The sequence below is a fragment of the Rhipicephalus microplus genome, chromosome X, assembly GCF_043290135.1.
Source record: "Rhipicephalus microplus isolate Deutch F79 chromosome X, USDA_Rmic, whole genome shotgun sequence".
NCBI classification, from domain to species: domain Eukaryota; kingdom Metazoa; phylum Arthropoda; class Arachnida; order Ixodida; family Ixodidae; genus Rhipicephalus; species Rhipicephalus microplus.
In genome coordinates, this window is record NC_134710.1 from 262,168,946 (window position 1) to 262,183,405 (window position 14,460).

The window sequence follows — 14,460 nt, forward strand, 5'->3', positions numbered from 1 at the left end:
CCTCTACTCCAACGTGTGTGTCAGGATCATTTCTGTGTGTGTCAAGTGTGAAGGATGCTTTGAGCAGCCCCAGCTAATGTAATAGAGTGTAAGACTTCCTCTGCAGTAGGAGCAGGAATTCAGATAGCCCCGCCGCGGTGGTCTAGTGGCTAAGGTACTTGGCTGCTGACCCGCAGGGCGCGGGTTCGAATCCCGGCTGCGGCGGCTGCATTTCCGATGGAGGCGGAAATGTTGTAGGCCCGTGTGCTCAGATTTGGGTGCACGTTAAAGAACCCCAGGTGGTCTAAATTTCCGGAGCCCTCCACTACGGCGTCTCTCATAATCATATAGTGGTTTTGTGACGTTAAACCCCACATATCAATCAATCAATTCAGATAGCACGTAGAGAACATGGCACATAATTTTTATTTAATGGGATAAACTCCAGTTTGAATTTTACTCCTGTTTATGACTTCCTCTTCTGTTATGTGTTTGTGAAGAGAGGCGTACACTTGTAGGGTAAAACAATGATGGGCAAGCAGGTCTTTCACAAATGTTGGGTTGCGATTTTTTTTTTAAGTGTAGAGACTAGGAAATCTGCTGAGGTGGCCAGTGTTGCTGCTCAGAAAATTCGTGCATGACCCACGTCATCCACCCTTTTTCGTAGTGCCATCTGGGATGTAAGAACCCTACCGACCGCTGAGTTCATTGCTCCATGTATGCATGTATGTATAGTGTCTAGCCTCATCAACTAATGCTATAGGGCTATATCATTAGACTGAATAAAAACCGATCTCTGTAAACTAGGAAGGAAATCACAGCTTTTTACTCATTTATACCTGGAAAAACGTTACAAAAAACTTCATATTCTTTATTCTGCCTAGACCTTTGGTTTAACTTTGGCTCGTACGGTGCGCTAGCCCTCCTATTGACTTATAGGCAGCATAAGAGCACTATTAACCTTTACCACATTAAGTCTCCTTGCAGATTGCATGAACACCATTATGTAGTTTGATACAAAATACACTTATGTGGCTGTGTTTTAACCATATCATAAATCAATGACAGAAACCTGCTTGTGGTTACCTCAGGGTGTGTACAAATGCCTGGAGCCTTTGAAAACAGTTGAAATTACACAGTAGTTTTGCATGGCCCTTTAACTTCCTACATTTGTTTTTGTTCCCAGAAAAATCTTCAATTTTTTGGCATATAATTTCCGATATGGACCTGAGCAGCTGTTGTGTATATGTAAACGTTTGTCAGGTTACTTTGAGAGCACAGACTTGCTCCTGTGATGGCTCCCACCCAGTGTTTAACCTTGTTTGTCTCCTGCTATTAGCTTCATCTCTTCACCTGGTCCACTTGAAACTTTCCTCTGGGTGATTTGACTTCACCTCAACCAGTTCTGTTATTTTTTACTCTTCCATATCAAACTCTGTCATGAAAGTAGCTCACGAGGTGAAATCACACATCTTCTAGCTCAACCAGTATCTACCGTTTCTATGCAGCAAAAGCTTTAATAAAGTGCTGTGTGTGAGCCAACTACTAATTTTGTATTTTTTAATTTGTAAATAACCACGCTTCCAAACCATGTTGGTTTGGAAGCGTGGTTATTGCAAGAAGATGTTTACTTGGGACGGTGCTTTATATTCTTAAGAAACCTTCAGTAGCGCCTTGAAAGTCTCTTGTATTTGGGCTACTGAAACCTGCACAGACCTTGCTACCTTTCAACCCTACATTAAACTAATGAACAGTTCTTGTGATTCATATTTATGAGAATGAACGCAATAAGGTTTTTACCTACATTTTAGTGTGTGAAAAGATAGCCTTTATTTGTGCAGGTGCCCATGCTGCAAGTTCTCCAAATTGCACAAGCACAGACACCCAGCATATACGTGCACTCCATTCTATTGTGTAAGAATCCTTTGAGACTGGGTGTTCTAAACGGTTTAGTCTAATTGTGTAAACTGTGTTTATTGTGCAAAAATAAAGCAGTCTTTATTACTAAACTTGTGAGTGTCTCTAATGAATTACTTCAACTTTCACCTGGTGCAATTATTAGCTTAAAATTTATTTGAACTACAGAACGAAAAAGATGCGCTGACCAGTTGAAACAAAGTGTTTATAGTGTTTTTGCATCCAGAATAGAAGCCTTATTGACAATAAATACATAACCAGAACTGGTTCATTTTGTTTAGGAGATGAAATATCATGAACATTTTGTTTGAAATAGTCTGCGTCTCTCACTTTTTTTTTTAGTGCATCACGAGATACTATCGTGATCTTAACTTCAAACCTTATTAACATACAAAGTTAATGCTCGCTCAACTGTAGAATTTTTCTGACAACTGTGTAAAAGACTAGGAGTAGCACAATCAACGTTAAGATCTATTCAGTGTGTTCGAATAAAGGAAGAGGTCGACAAGGGCCTTACCATGGGGACAGTGGCTCATTCTTTTTACTATGTTGCATTTTTCTCAATAAAGCTTTGAAATGCAGTCTGTGTGATACGGCATAAAAAGCTAGAGCTATTTGCTGAGCGTGGTAGCTTGTAATGTTTTAATTGTCACAATCTTTCAAGAGTGGGAAAATTATCCTAATGGAGCCTTTTATCTGTATTTGCAATCACAAGTTGATTAATAGAATGGATAAAAAGGTTCAAGAGCAAACTTTTGAACTTCGCGCCGAATACCCACTGCTCAATAGTCAGCATGAGGTCACATATTCCAACAATCTTACATTTATTTATTTATTTGTGGCCGGTTTCTACAGATCAAAATGTTACAAAGCCTCAGCTAGGGTGAAAAATTTTGAGACTAAGATCTCTTACTTGAACGCCTTGAGCTTAGCCAAATGTTTTACAGTAATAAATTCTTTCCATATAGAAAAAGTTTGTTTTGTGCATATACGGTTGGCGCCCGCCAATGACAGGTCAATCAAAGATGCTTATAAAATCACGATTTCGGTTTCGATTCTTGATTGCGCGAAGCGCCACCTGCATCCTGCATTAGGTGTCATGGTGACTTCCTGTTTACTTTTTTGGCTGCGAGGCGTGCGTTGAACGTCGAAGCTTCAGCACTATTCTACATTTTATTGTGAAATGTATATGTATACATACGTGGCTATCATATTTTGCACCATCCGGAACATCGAGCGTCAATATTTGATGTGCGACACTTCGCCTACTGGTCGTCAGAAGGTAAGCAAAACGCCATTGCATCCTGCACGAACTTGCGCCGCGGTCAGCGTGTTAAAGCGAATATCTGTTGCTTTCGCGGCTACCGCAGTCGTTGCATTTTATGAATGATGCTTGGCCGCTTGCACATTGCATTATTGACCAAGGTCTGGGTCTTTATGTGAAAGAACTTGAGCTGCGTAAACACGAACCTCAGAGAAACAAACTACGTACCTCTTCGACACATGTCCTCACGTCTCGATCGATACCTGCCACTAGTGTAACTTTCTGACAAAATTTTTAAAACCATATCGCAGTCGTTCGCGCGCAGGGTCAAACATTGCCTTAGCTCCCCCCTCCCTTTTTCTGTGCACAGAAAAAAAAAAAACTCGCTTAATATGCCCTCATTGGAGCGGCCCGTGGTTGCATAAACTGCAGCAAAAGCGAAAATTGGGCTAGTTGGTTTGGGTTCTTTTTGAAACTGCGCAAAGACTAAACACAGAGAACACAGCGCTCGTGTTGTCCAGTCTTCTGTGTAGGTTGTCGTTTTGCTGTTTTAAAATGAAGTTGCATGAAATGCATTGTTTACATGTTTTCTGCACCGCTCGAAGCCATTGAGGATTTCGCCACAGCGGCAAAAGCGAGCCGGCCTCCCACCGGCTGCTGTCGATACTGTGCTGGCGTCAGCCATCGGTGTATTCTCGGTGCACTTATAAGCAAACCAACTACTGTTTTTGCCACTATTAGCACAACTGTGTGTGGACAGCAAATGTAGCCGACCATCTCGAGCACACGTGAACGCGGTGGTTGAAACACAGTCTATTTTCTTTATTTTGCAGGTTCATAAATTTGCGCGTACGAATGCACAGCTCAACAGGCGGCAAATACGGCGACATGCTCGTTTATTCACAATGACACGATATGGAAACCAGTTGGGAAATATTGTGGGCACTTACTTTACTGCAGTATTCGACCTTCTTCAGTATCGTTGCAAGAATTTTTTTTTGCTGTCTTAAAAAGCGATTTGATGTTGCCATAGTGGGTAAAACAATCATGAATACAATACTGCATGAATTAGAACTAACAGATGCTAATGCCAAACAACATCCAAGGGTGTTATTTGTAGCAATTATCATATAAATGTAAAGTGGGCAAAAAGACAACTTACTGTGACATATAATTACTACAGATATCTTTTACACTTTCCTTGCCATTACTGTCTGTTATCATTATTATTATGTCTAACAACAAAAAAAGTAAGCCCTTAAAATACTTTCCTTAATACTGCACAGATTGTATTTAACTTCTGTTGAATGCTTGAAAAGGAATGGTGCTTTCTCATCTCTCCCACTGGTGTGTACCTTTCCTTCACAATATGCATTGTAGTGAAAGCAAAATGCCAATACTGCACCCATTCTGCCAAATTTTTAAAATTCTACAACGTATACAATAGCGTCAAATGCCAGCGTAGTTGCTAGTAACTGTGTCAAAGAAGCATGGAGGTTGATGACCATGTAGTTTTAAGGAGTGTAAACGTAGAAAAATGTGTGAGTTGGGGTGTCGCACTGCTTGGTACACCTTAATGGGAATAGATAGCAAAGTCAAAGTGCCAAGTTGTCACACAAACCTTTTCTTCAATTCATTCCTGCCAAAGAGAGCATCTGCATAAAACCACTAGCTCAGCTTAGTTGCCAACAACCCAGACCATGAATATTTTCAAGCTGTCTAGCGTAGCATTTTATAATGTAAATGTATTAACCACTCTCCTTTGTACACTGGTATTGAGAGTATGATAATTTATGTTTAGCTCATGCACATTGGTGATGCAGTTGAATTAAAATTGCATGCTTGCACGTGTTTAGAAGGGCATACAAAGAAAATGCTGCTTCTTGTATTTCCACAGCTTTCTGCATAGCCACCGATTTATCAAGTTCCAGAAGGTTCATTTAGATATATACTGTCATAGTAAAATAAAAGTACATAAACACTGCAGATACACCTTTTATTTTATTGTTTCTTCTGTTATTTATAGCTCCTCTAAACCTGACTCGCATAGATCATTTCTTGGAGCCATCTGCTGCTTCAGTTTCTTACACTTGGATCTTCAGAAAAATGTCGACTTTGCTCTAGAGCTTACAGCGCCAATTGAGAGCCCAGACTCCGCAGGTCTTCCTTTGGCCAGATCCCTTGGAGGCCTCATGTAACATATGCATTGTGAATGCTGACTGAGCATATTGCTTCCTCGTCATACTTTTAAAGAGAGCCTGCAAAAAAAAGAAAGGGGGAGGGGATGAATACCCAAAAGGGCGGGTGCCATCTTACAAATATTGAGGCATCACTCTCACTCCCAAAGACAGTACATTGGAAATTCAAGACAACAGAAATAAAGCGATTAGGGAATAATTTGTTCCTAGAAGTGATGAACAACCAAAAGCAATTTGCCACTTTCAAATAAAAAAACAAGCTTTTGACTTTCATTGTGAAAAGTGTGTGGCACATGACAAAGACGTGAACTAAGAAAGATAGCGGATTGTCCCGTCGCATTTCCTATTATTTTTGTGTGCCATACATTTTCGGGATTTATCACCAACCAAGCCTATCTTACATCTTGTTAATTTAACTTTACATAGATTCTCCTATAGTTCTGACACTGATATAAAAACCGGCTGTGGTATATTGACATAAACTACAACAAAATCATTGCCATCTATTCTGCCCGAGAGTGGTTCCCTCTGCCTTTCAGAATGGCACTGATCTTAAATTTTGTCAAATTTAGGCCAGATCACAGAAAAAGGTGAGACATGTATGTCCCGCTGACTCAGAAGGGTGTTCCAAAATGTGCGAAAACACTGTCTCATGAAGGCACCATCTCACGATTGTGTCAACAGGTATTTAGATTATCAAAACACTGCTTTCACTCTTCCCTTCGCTGGTATCCTCTCTCAAAGCCACTTTGCCCTATCGCTGAGCACCGCTCTAGGAGCTTTTCCGCCCATCACGTTGTTTTTATAGGCCTCCTTGATTTAACCCCCCCTCCCTTCACACACACACACACACACTATTTTTTACCTCGTATTAACGCGACGGCGTTAAAGAGCTCGTGTCACAAATTACACCGACGGTGGCACCGTTGGTTGTGAGCGAAAAATTGAGAAAGGAGCAAATGAAATAAAGAATAAAATTTTTGGTCCCATTGAGGATTGAACCCGTTCGTGTGACAAGCAGGTGTCCTACCACAAAACCACGATGTTTCTTGCAGCTGCTTCGGAAAAAACACTACCTAAACGCCATATAGTAGAAGGAGTCTCCTTAACGCATTTTGTTCGACAGGTGTCACGACGAAAACGAGCCTATTCGGCGATTTGTAGGCACATTTGGGAGGCCATCAAACTATGTCGAAAAAGGCCGAGATAGTGCAGCCATCGCAGCTAAAAACACATAGGAACTTTCAAACAGCTCTAAAAATGGACAACTACGCCCCTCTAGCGGAAAACATATCATGCCTTTCGAGAGGAGGTGATCAAGCAAACAGCAAACGCTAGATCATGTGTTGCCATCTGTGAGGCATTGTGAGACTTTATGCCCCTTCAAGGAAATGCCATTTCAACAAACCACAACACTTGCATAGATTTAGCTTTTCATTTTCACGATGCGGTTGAAGAAGTGAAGTACTGCAGTTGCCATTTCGCCGACCATAAGGCAATGCTTGTTGGCTGGAACAGGTCTCTAGAAGGACAAGTTGAACAATTGCCAGATAAGTAACGCAAGACGGATGACAGAATGTGACCATTTACGAAAACAAGTGTCACGCCTACGTGCAGTTCATAATACAGCACCATGTGACTATATCACTGTACAATATTTTGATGAAGTTGTTATGAAAGTGCTGTTAAATAGATCAAAAACCTGTACCATTACTATAGATACGTCACACTTGCGTGCGTGTGTGTGTGTAACAAAACATATTAATAATTATGAACTTAGCGGTTGAAGGGCACACCTGTCCGGATTTCACTATCGCGTTGAACTCTTAAAGGCGAAGCTTAAGGGTCCCTCAATTTTTTTCCCTCTCTCCTTACTTCTCTTCACTCTCACTGTCCCTTCGATTCCCTCGCGAATGTATCGGTTGAGGTGTAATCACATTATAGGTAGTTATCATGCACTCTACACCCCATTTTCTTACATTTCTGTCTTTTCGAAAAGATTCATCCCCCCCCTCCACTCTCGCGTGGCATGCTGGTGTACGTGCGGTCTCTGCGTACCTAGAAAAATGTTTGCAGCGGGGAGGTGGCACACGCAGGAAACACAACGAACAGCGAGGGCATGAATGCGATGTGCATCAGAATGAGCTGTGCGTCACAAGGAGGCTGGAAAGGCACGTATTGTTTTTTTTGAATTTGTGGCACACCGACGGCTCATAGTGTCATCACGTGTGCCATCGTTGATCGTGATGACATTCTGCATACGATGCGCGTGTTTATTTGAGTGTTTGAAAAAATATTGGAGGAGATTTGGGGGCCCTTCAAGGAACTGCCCCATACAAGCACTAGGTGGGCTCCCTCTTTCCAATGACGTCAGCGATGGATGGCCTAGGCCAACTAGGCAGTCGGGTCGGAGCAGCCAAGCAAGCCTGCGTCCCAGTCTTTTTGAGATGGGTAGGGTAAAAGGGGTTAGGTTTGAAGCTTTGGCACAATCATACCATGAGGAAAATGTCAAAATTTTCTCAAAGTGCTGGCACTTCCCCATGCAAATGGGGTCAAAGTGTATACTATTCCTAGGCACAGAAGTTTTCTTATTACAACAAAGGACGATTCGTGCCTCTGCCTTCCAGAGGGCCCTATTGGGTTTTGGGTATATGTGACAGCCAGAGTTGATAAAATTGTGTGACCTTCTTAAAGGTGTGGCTCAGAATTGATAGGGGAGAAGACAATGCCTGGAGGGTGGAGCGGGCTGCCCCGCTACGGTCGTAAACTGGCTTAGGTGACTGCTAACTGCTGTGGCTGCTAACTGTTAGGTGGCAGGATCGAATCCCGGCTGCGGCGGCTGCGCTTTCGATGGGGGTGAAAATGCTGTCGGCCCATGTGCTCAGATTTAGGTGCACAGTAAAAAACTCCAGGTGTCGGAATTTCTGGAGCCCTCCACTACGACATTTCTCATAATCATATGGTGGTTTTGAGATGCTAAACCCCACATATCAATCAACACAGGCCCTTTTGTAAAGTTCATGCAAGAAATGTTGATAATGATCAAATATGGTGGAGTTTTCCATTTCAGCCTATACAACTTACTTCTAAAGTGCTCTGCGACTAATTTCTTCAATGTTTTTCACTGAGATTTAGCTCATGTAGGTCCTCCTCTACTATTGTCCTTTAGCAAACTAGTTCAATAAACATTGTTGTCATATTTATTTTGTCTTTGCATGAAACAACATGCCAGCCACGTTTTTACCTCGTATGCTGCTACTACTCAAAGCAGCCGCAAAGTCTGTGTGGTATGTTTTAGTCGATGCAGGTTTCGATGCTATAGATAATACTGGCACATTCATTTGAGCGGAGAGGGAGCGATAAAAATCAAGTTAAAAAAGAAGGCACAGCATATTATGTTTGTCTAAGCCCCAAACCGCGAATCTGCCGGAATAAAAAAAAAAAAAAATCTGTGAGATATCGTTTACTAAAAAGACAGATTTATGTAGAATGCAATACTATTTGAGTAATATAATAATAAAGAATGTCAATAAACAAATGAGAAAAAAAAATGAAAATCTTGCCAAAAGCGGGTACAAGGAAATGCCAATTTCTTGTACCCGCTTAGGGACTCATATGGTTGCCGCGCTATCGCGGCAACGATCAGCACCTGGCTCTTGCCCGCACAGCAGGCAAGAGCTTCTACGGGCTGCACTATCAACATGAAAAAACGATGCCAAAAGAGTACCTGGAATGGCCGTCCACATATACATGCGCTCTACACATAATAAACTGCCACCAGTGGTGACACACGATGTATAGCATTTAGTACAAGCATGCGCTGCCCACAGCGGGCGCCTCTCTTCATTGCAGTCACTACGCACGAGCCTTGTTGTGGTCATCTACTGTGACCACGCCGCAGGAAACTTGGTTACTTAACAAATGCATATTTACTGCAATTAATGTTGCTCCTAAATATGCTAGCCTTGCTTCGTAAAACATTTGATTATGTTGCTATCCCATTTACTGCTTCATTCTTTTGCCAAAACTGACTTTTTATAAAGCACTGATAGTCAAATTTATGAAGTGTGTGCGGACTCTGTCCTACCTAGTACGCAAGCGAGACGAATCTATTAGGGGGCAAGTTCGTAACTTCTGGCCCCTTATACTATGATAGACTGTGCTATACTTTATGCTCCCTACTCCTCCTAAGATCATTCCTCACCCTCATTTCCCTTTCCCACCCTTTGCTATACTATACACTATGCAAAGCTATGCTATGCTGGTAGCTGCTTAGCACATATTTGCTTTTTCGGGTGCATACCTATAGAGTTTTTGCGAACACCTCACGGGAGAACATTCTGCTGAAAGAGCTCTGCTCCACTGTAACGAAAATCGCGAAGCCTCCGGGGAACACACACCAGACTGTCACAGTGAAACCTTGAAAGGGGCAACTAATACTAGTACACATGCAAGGTACCAACTAGGCCATTTTTCGTTTTGCGTGCACAGACCCATGGACACGCTACGAGTGTTGACCTCACTAGTTACCCACCTAAATCGTTCTTTTTTGGTAGTGCTAAAATACCAAAGTATTACACTCATTTATGTTACGATTGCCTGGGAGGTAAATGCGCACAAAAATAGAGCAAAAGAATAAGCAATTACGATCAAGTAAAAAGGACTGAATGCCGATATACAGGCACCTAGGAACCTTCTTACACTGGTGGGGCTCCTCGTCTTTGGCCTTCATTTCTGTTGTTGGTGCGTAACAACTAAATAAAATTGTTTTTTGTCCTCTATAGCACAGCTGAACAGACCTGTACCAGGGCATGCACAAGGCCCTGTTTACATTACAGTGCGTTCATCTTTGCAGCTCGCAGATGTTTCAACAGCTGATAGTGCAAGGAGAATGCCAATATCGTCCTTGTACATTTTGCAATCATTCTTGAACATGTAATCTCCATCCAGAAGTGGCACATACTTTAGTCGCCTGTCCATGCTATTCCTAAAATGTCAATAAAAATTATAATGTGGAAATTTGCTTTGGTTTTTATATTTAAAAATATTCAGACTGCACGCCAAGCTTCTAAAATTTATATTGACCAAGCATATTCACTGAACCAAGCGAGCGAAGCTTCAAAGAACAAATAGAAATTGCTAAAAAATTTCTGTCCATAATCAGAATAATCATTGCAAAACTCTCTCCCAAGGCCATGAATTAAAACTATGTTTTGCATCATATTTCACAATAGCAGCACCCTTTGGTACATATGGTACATGCTGAAAGTGGGCAACAGCTTGTTATCCACAGGTTTTAGTGAATCTTTAACAACGTTTGTACATGTGGTTGTTCAGTTACAATGTTTATACATAGTAGTGTAATAGGGTTTCACTGGAAAACAATAGATGCTCCATAGTGGCGTGACTGCAGATGTTCATAGCCGGCCAATTTAGTGTTAAGCAGAATAGTTAAGTGAGAAAATGCATCTGTTTTCTCAACAAGGCCTGCGCATAGATTGATTGTGCCTCTTAGAGGTCCCCTGAAAGCAAAATTTCAGAGCTGGAATCCTTTGTGTTCCATTCTCCCACACACATAAGTATCTCAAACCATTTATTAGATTTTTTTTTTCTGTGTTCTTGGGATGATTTCTAGGTCCTGCTCGCTGCTTATGCCAGTGGTGTTTTAAACATTGCAAGAAAGAAACAATCATTCAAATAGTGGTGAAGATAGTTTTTTTTTTCCTGAGGGATATTGCAAAACAGGTGCCCAGCCAGCAGCTGCAAACAAAGTTCGGCAGAGGACTGTACCTGATGCTGCATCACCCACATCATTTTAGTCTTTCAGCAAGCTATGTCACTGCAGTTCCTCCTGGCACATAGCACCGTAAAATCTCATTAATTCATACTCTGTTAATTCAAACTTACAATTAATTCAAACTGACGCCCTGGTCCTCCTACAGCTCGAGTATTTGAATAGGGGAAAACTTCCAATAATTTGAATGTATCGGTATCGACAAACAATGGCTAATTCAAACTGGAAGGCCCTGGCTCTCGGCTACCTTCGCAGAAATTGGCCTAGAATCAGCACTTAAATTACTCGAGACTTCCATCTGTGAAAAACAAGTGTAGTCATTGATTACCATCTATGCTTTTATGGTTGTAAATCTAGTTTGCTGCTACTGCTGTATGGGTAGCACGACTCAGTGTGCCAATGTTTGCCTTTAGCCGTGTTCCTTCAGACAAATTTCAGTGTTATTTTGATTGCATTAACAATGAATGTGTTTTGGAACACAAATGAATGTGTTTCAATTGTGTGAAACACAATGAATGTGTTTTGGAACACAAATAGCCTTGCATATTTTGTTACTTTGGCCCACTGCTCACACGAATGCGTCTCTGCTTGTATGTGACATATCCCAGACTAACTAAATTCTGTTCACTGTTAGAGCATGAACTTAAATTTATGACATGACCTGCCACAAATGAGCAGTATATGCTAATTAGCGAGAAAGAGTCCAAAGGTGCCTTTATGGATTCTTGCCGCACCGTGTGACGTGATGTCTGTTAATTATAGTGACTGCCCGCTAATTTGAAAAATTTTATTGTCTTCTTTGAGTTCGAATTAAGGAGCTTTTACTGTAACATAGTGCTCCACTGTGCTTTTGTGCCTATTTCGAAAAAGTTTGGTGGCTCTTTTGAAGCAATCACTGATGCCAAAAATGTATCTCAACTAATGATGCTGGTACATTGCAGTGGAACATTTTCAATTCAGTAAGATGATCATCAAACACTTGTTACGGCATAAGAGTTGCTAACACTTGTTTGTAAGAGGTCCATCAAAGCTACCTCGCAAAGTCACCTGAACAACTCGGCTACCTGAATGGAATGTAGTCACTATTAGCGTTTACTTCAACGTGCTGATAGTAAGTTCCGTGTACTTAAAGTGAGAAGAGTTTGGGGACATCTACAAAGGCAATTATTTCCAAGTGGCTGTAGTCTGCATTGCACGCAAGGTGATTACGACATACAACTTCATATTCGTCGTGTGACTGTCAGTTAGGAAGACAATGGCGAAGTTGTAAAAAGATGTTTTATCCTAAACATACAGAATGAAAATGCATTTGGAGATTAGGTGCAGCAGTCTATGATACAAAGTATGAGTGACTGCTGCTGGTCTAGGAATAACTGTGATTTGCTTATAACAGTAGTCTTGGAACCTGTAGTTGGTGGCAAGTGTCATCCGACAGTTTTCCAACGTGCTCCTTGTTGACCCAAGATGTTTGAGAGTGCTCATCGCCAAATTTGCTTTTCTGGATACCACTGATTGGCCTACCTGAATTATGTGCCACAAATTTACCAAGTGGTGACCTGTAATGCTTCAACATTGTGTAAGGCATCTGGCATGCCGAGTCATTTCAGCTCAGCTGTAGTGAGTGTTGGGCTCTCGCTATCCACTCAACACCTGCAGGATCCACGCTAGTGCAGCGGTAGCATCACTCTTCAAGACACGATTACATAGCACAAGTTAACACCGATTCTTCTCAGGTGCGGCGATGGCGCAGTGGTTAGAGCATCCGCCTCGCATGCAAGAGGTCCGTGGTTCAAATCCCCGTGCCGCGCAGTTCCCAACCGGATTAAAAAAAAAAATCCGCTTGTTGATGAAACTGTATTAAGAAGCCTGGGGTGCGGCCTCACTGGTAACCACCGCCGGGAACGCACTCCCTCACCAGAGAAGGATTGGCCACCCTGGTGCAGTATCTGGCCTCTACCTCCCACATGCATACATCAAATAACTCACGGCCCTCAGTCGCAGCAGCTGCGAAGCAACTGACCACGGCGGCGGTCAGATCTGCAATGCAGCAGTGGGTGCTAAGAGTCTCTGGATCCGGACAGGCCGCCATTGGAACCTGAACTTGGCAACGTTTAACGTTAGAATCTTATCTAGTGAGGGAAGTCTAGCTGTACTATTCGAGGAGCTAGAGGGTGTTAAATGGGATATAATAGGGCTCAGTGAGATTAGGAGGACAGATGAGGCCTATACGGTGCTACAGAATGGGCACGTCCTTTGCTATCAGCGCTTGGCTGACAGAAGAGAACTGGGAGGGGGGTTCCTAATTCACAGAAACATAGCTGGCAACATATAGGAATACTATAGCATTAATGAAAGCGTGGTAGGTATCGTAATTAAACTGAATAAGAGATACAAGGTGAATGTGGTACAGGCTTACGCGCCTACATCCAGCTATGATGACGCTTCAGTTGAAAGCTTCTATGAAGACGTGGAATCGGCAATGAGTAAGGTAAAAAAACACAGTATACAATACTGATGGGAGGCTTTAATGCAAAGGTGGGGAAGAAGCAGGCTGGAGACCAGGCAGTAGGAGATTATGGCATGGGTACTAGAAACGCCAGAGGAGAGCTACTAGTAGAATTCACAGAACGCAATAATTTACGGATTTTGAATACCTTCTACCGAAAACGAGGAAACCGCAAGTGGACATGGAGAAGCCCTAATGGTGAAAATAAGAACGAAATAGACTTTACAATGAGTGCACACCCAGGCATCGTGCAGGATATGGAAGTGGTTGGCAAGGTACGATGCAGTGACCATAGAATGGTACGGTCTCGAATTCGCCTAGACTTGAGAAAGGAACGACAGAAACTGATACGCAAGAAGCCAATCAATGAGCTAGCACTGAGAGGGAAAGTACAGGTATTCAGAGTCTCGCTTCAGAACAGGTTCTCGGCTCTTAGTGAGGAAACCAACCTTAGCATAGATACAATGAACGATAATCTGAGGAGTATCATTACGGAGTGTGCAGTGGAAGTTGGAGGCAGGGCAGTTAGACAGGACACTGGCAAACTTTCCCAGGAAACGAAGAACCTAATTAAGAAGGGTCAAATCATGAAAGTGTCAAGTACAACAGACAAAATAGAACTGGCAGAGCTTTCGAAGTTGATTAAAAGACGTAAGGTATGCGATGTAAGAAGGTATAACATGGAGAGAATTGAACACGCTCTGAAAAATAGAGGAAGCGTCAAAGCAGTGAAAAAAAAGGAAACTTGGGATAGGCAAAAGTCGGATGTATGCACTAAGGAAAAAAGAAGGCAAAATAACTA

The 14,460-nt window shown here is 42.1% G+C and overlaps 1 pseudogene; it reads left to right on the forward strand.

The window, feature by feature from the left end:
• Positions 1–2,217: 2,217 nt before the first annotated feature.
• Positions 2,218–14,460, forward strand: part of LOC119162245 (polyphosphoinositide phosphatase-like) — a 61,505-nt pseudogene continuing 49,262 nt past the window's right edge.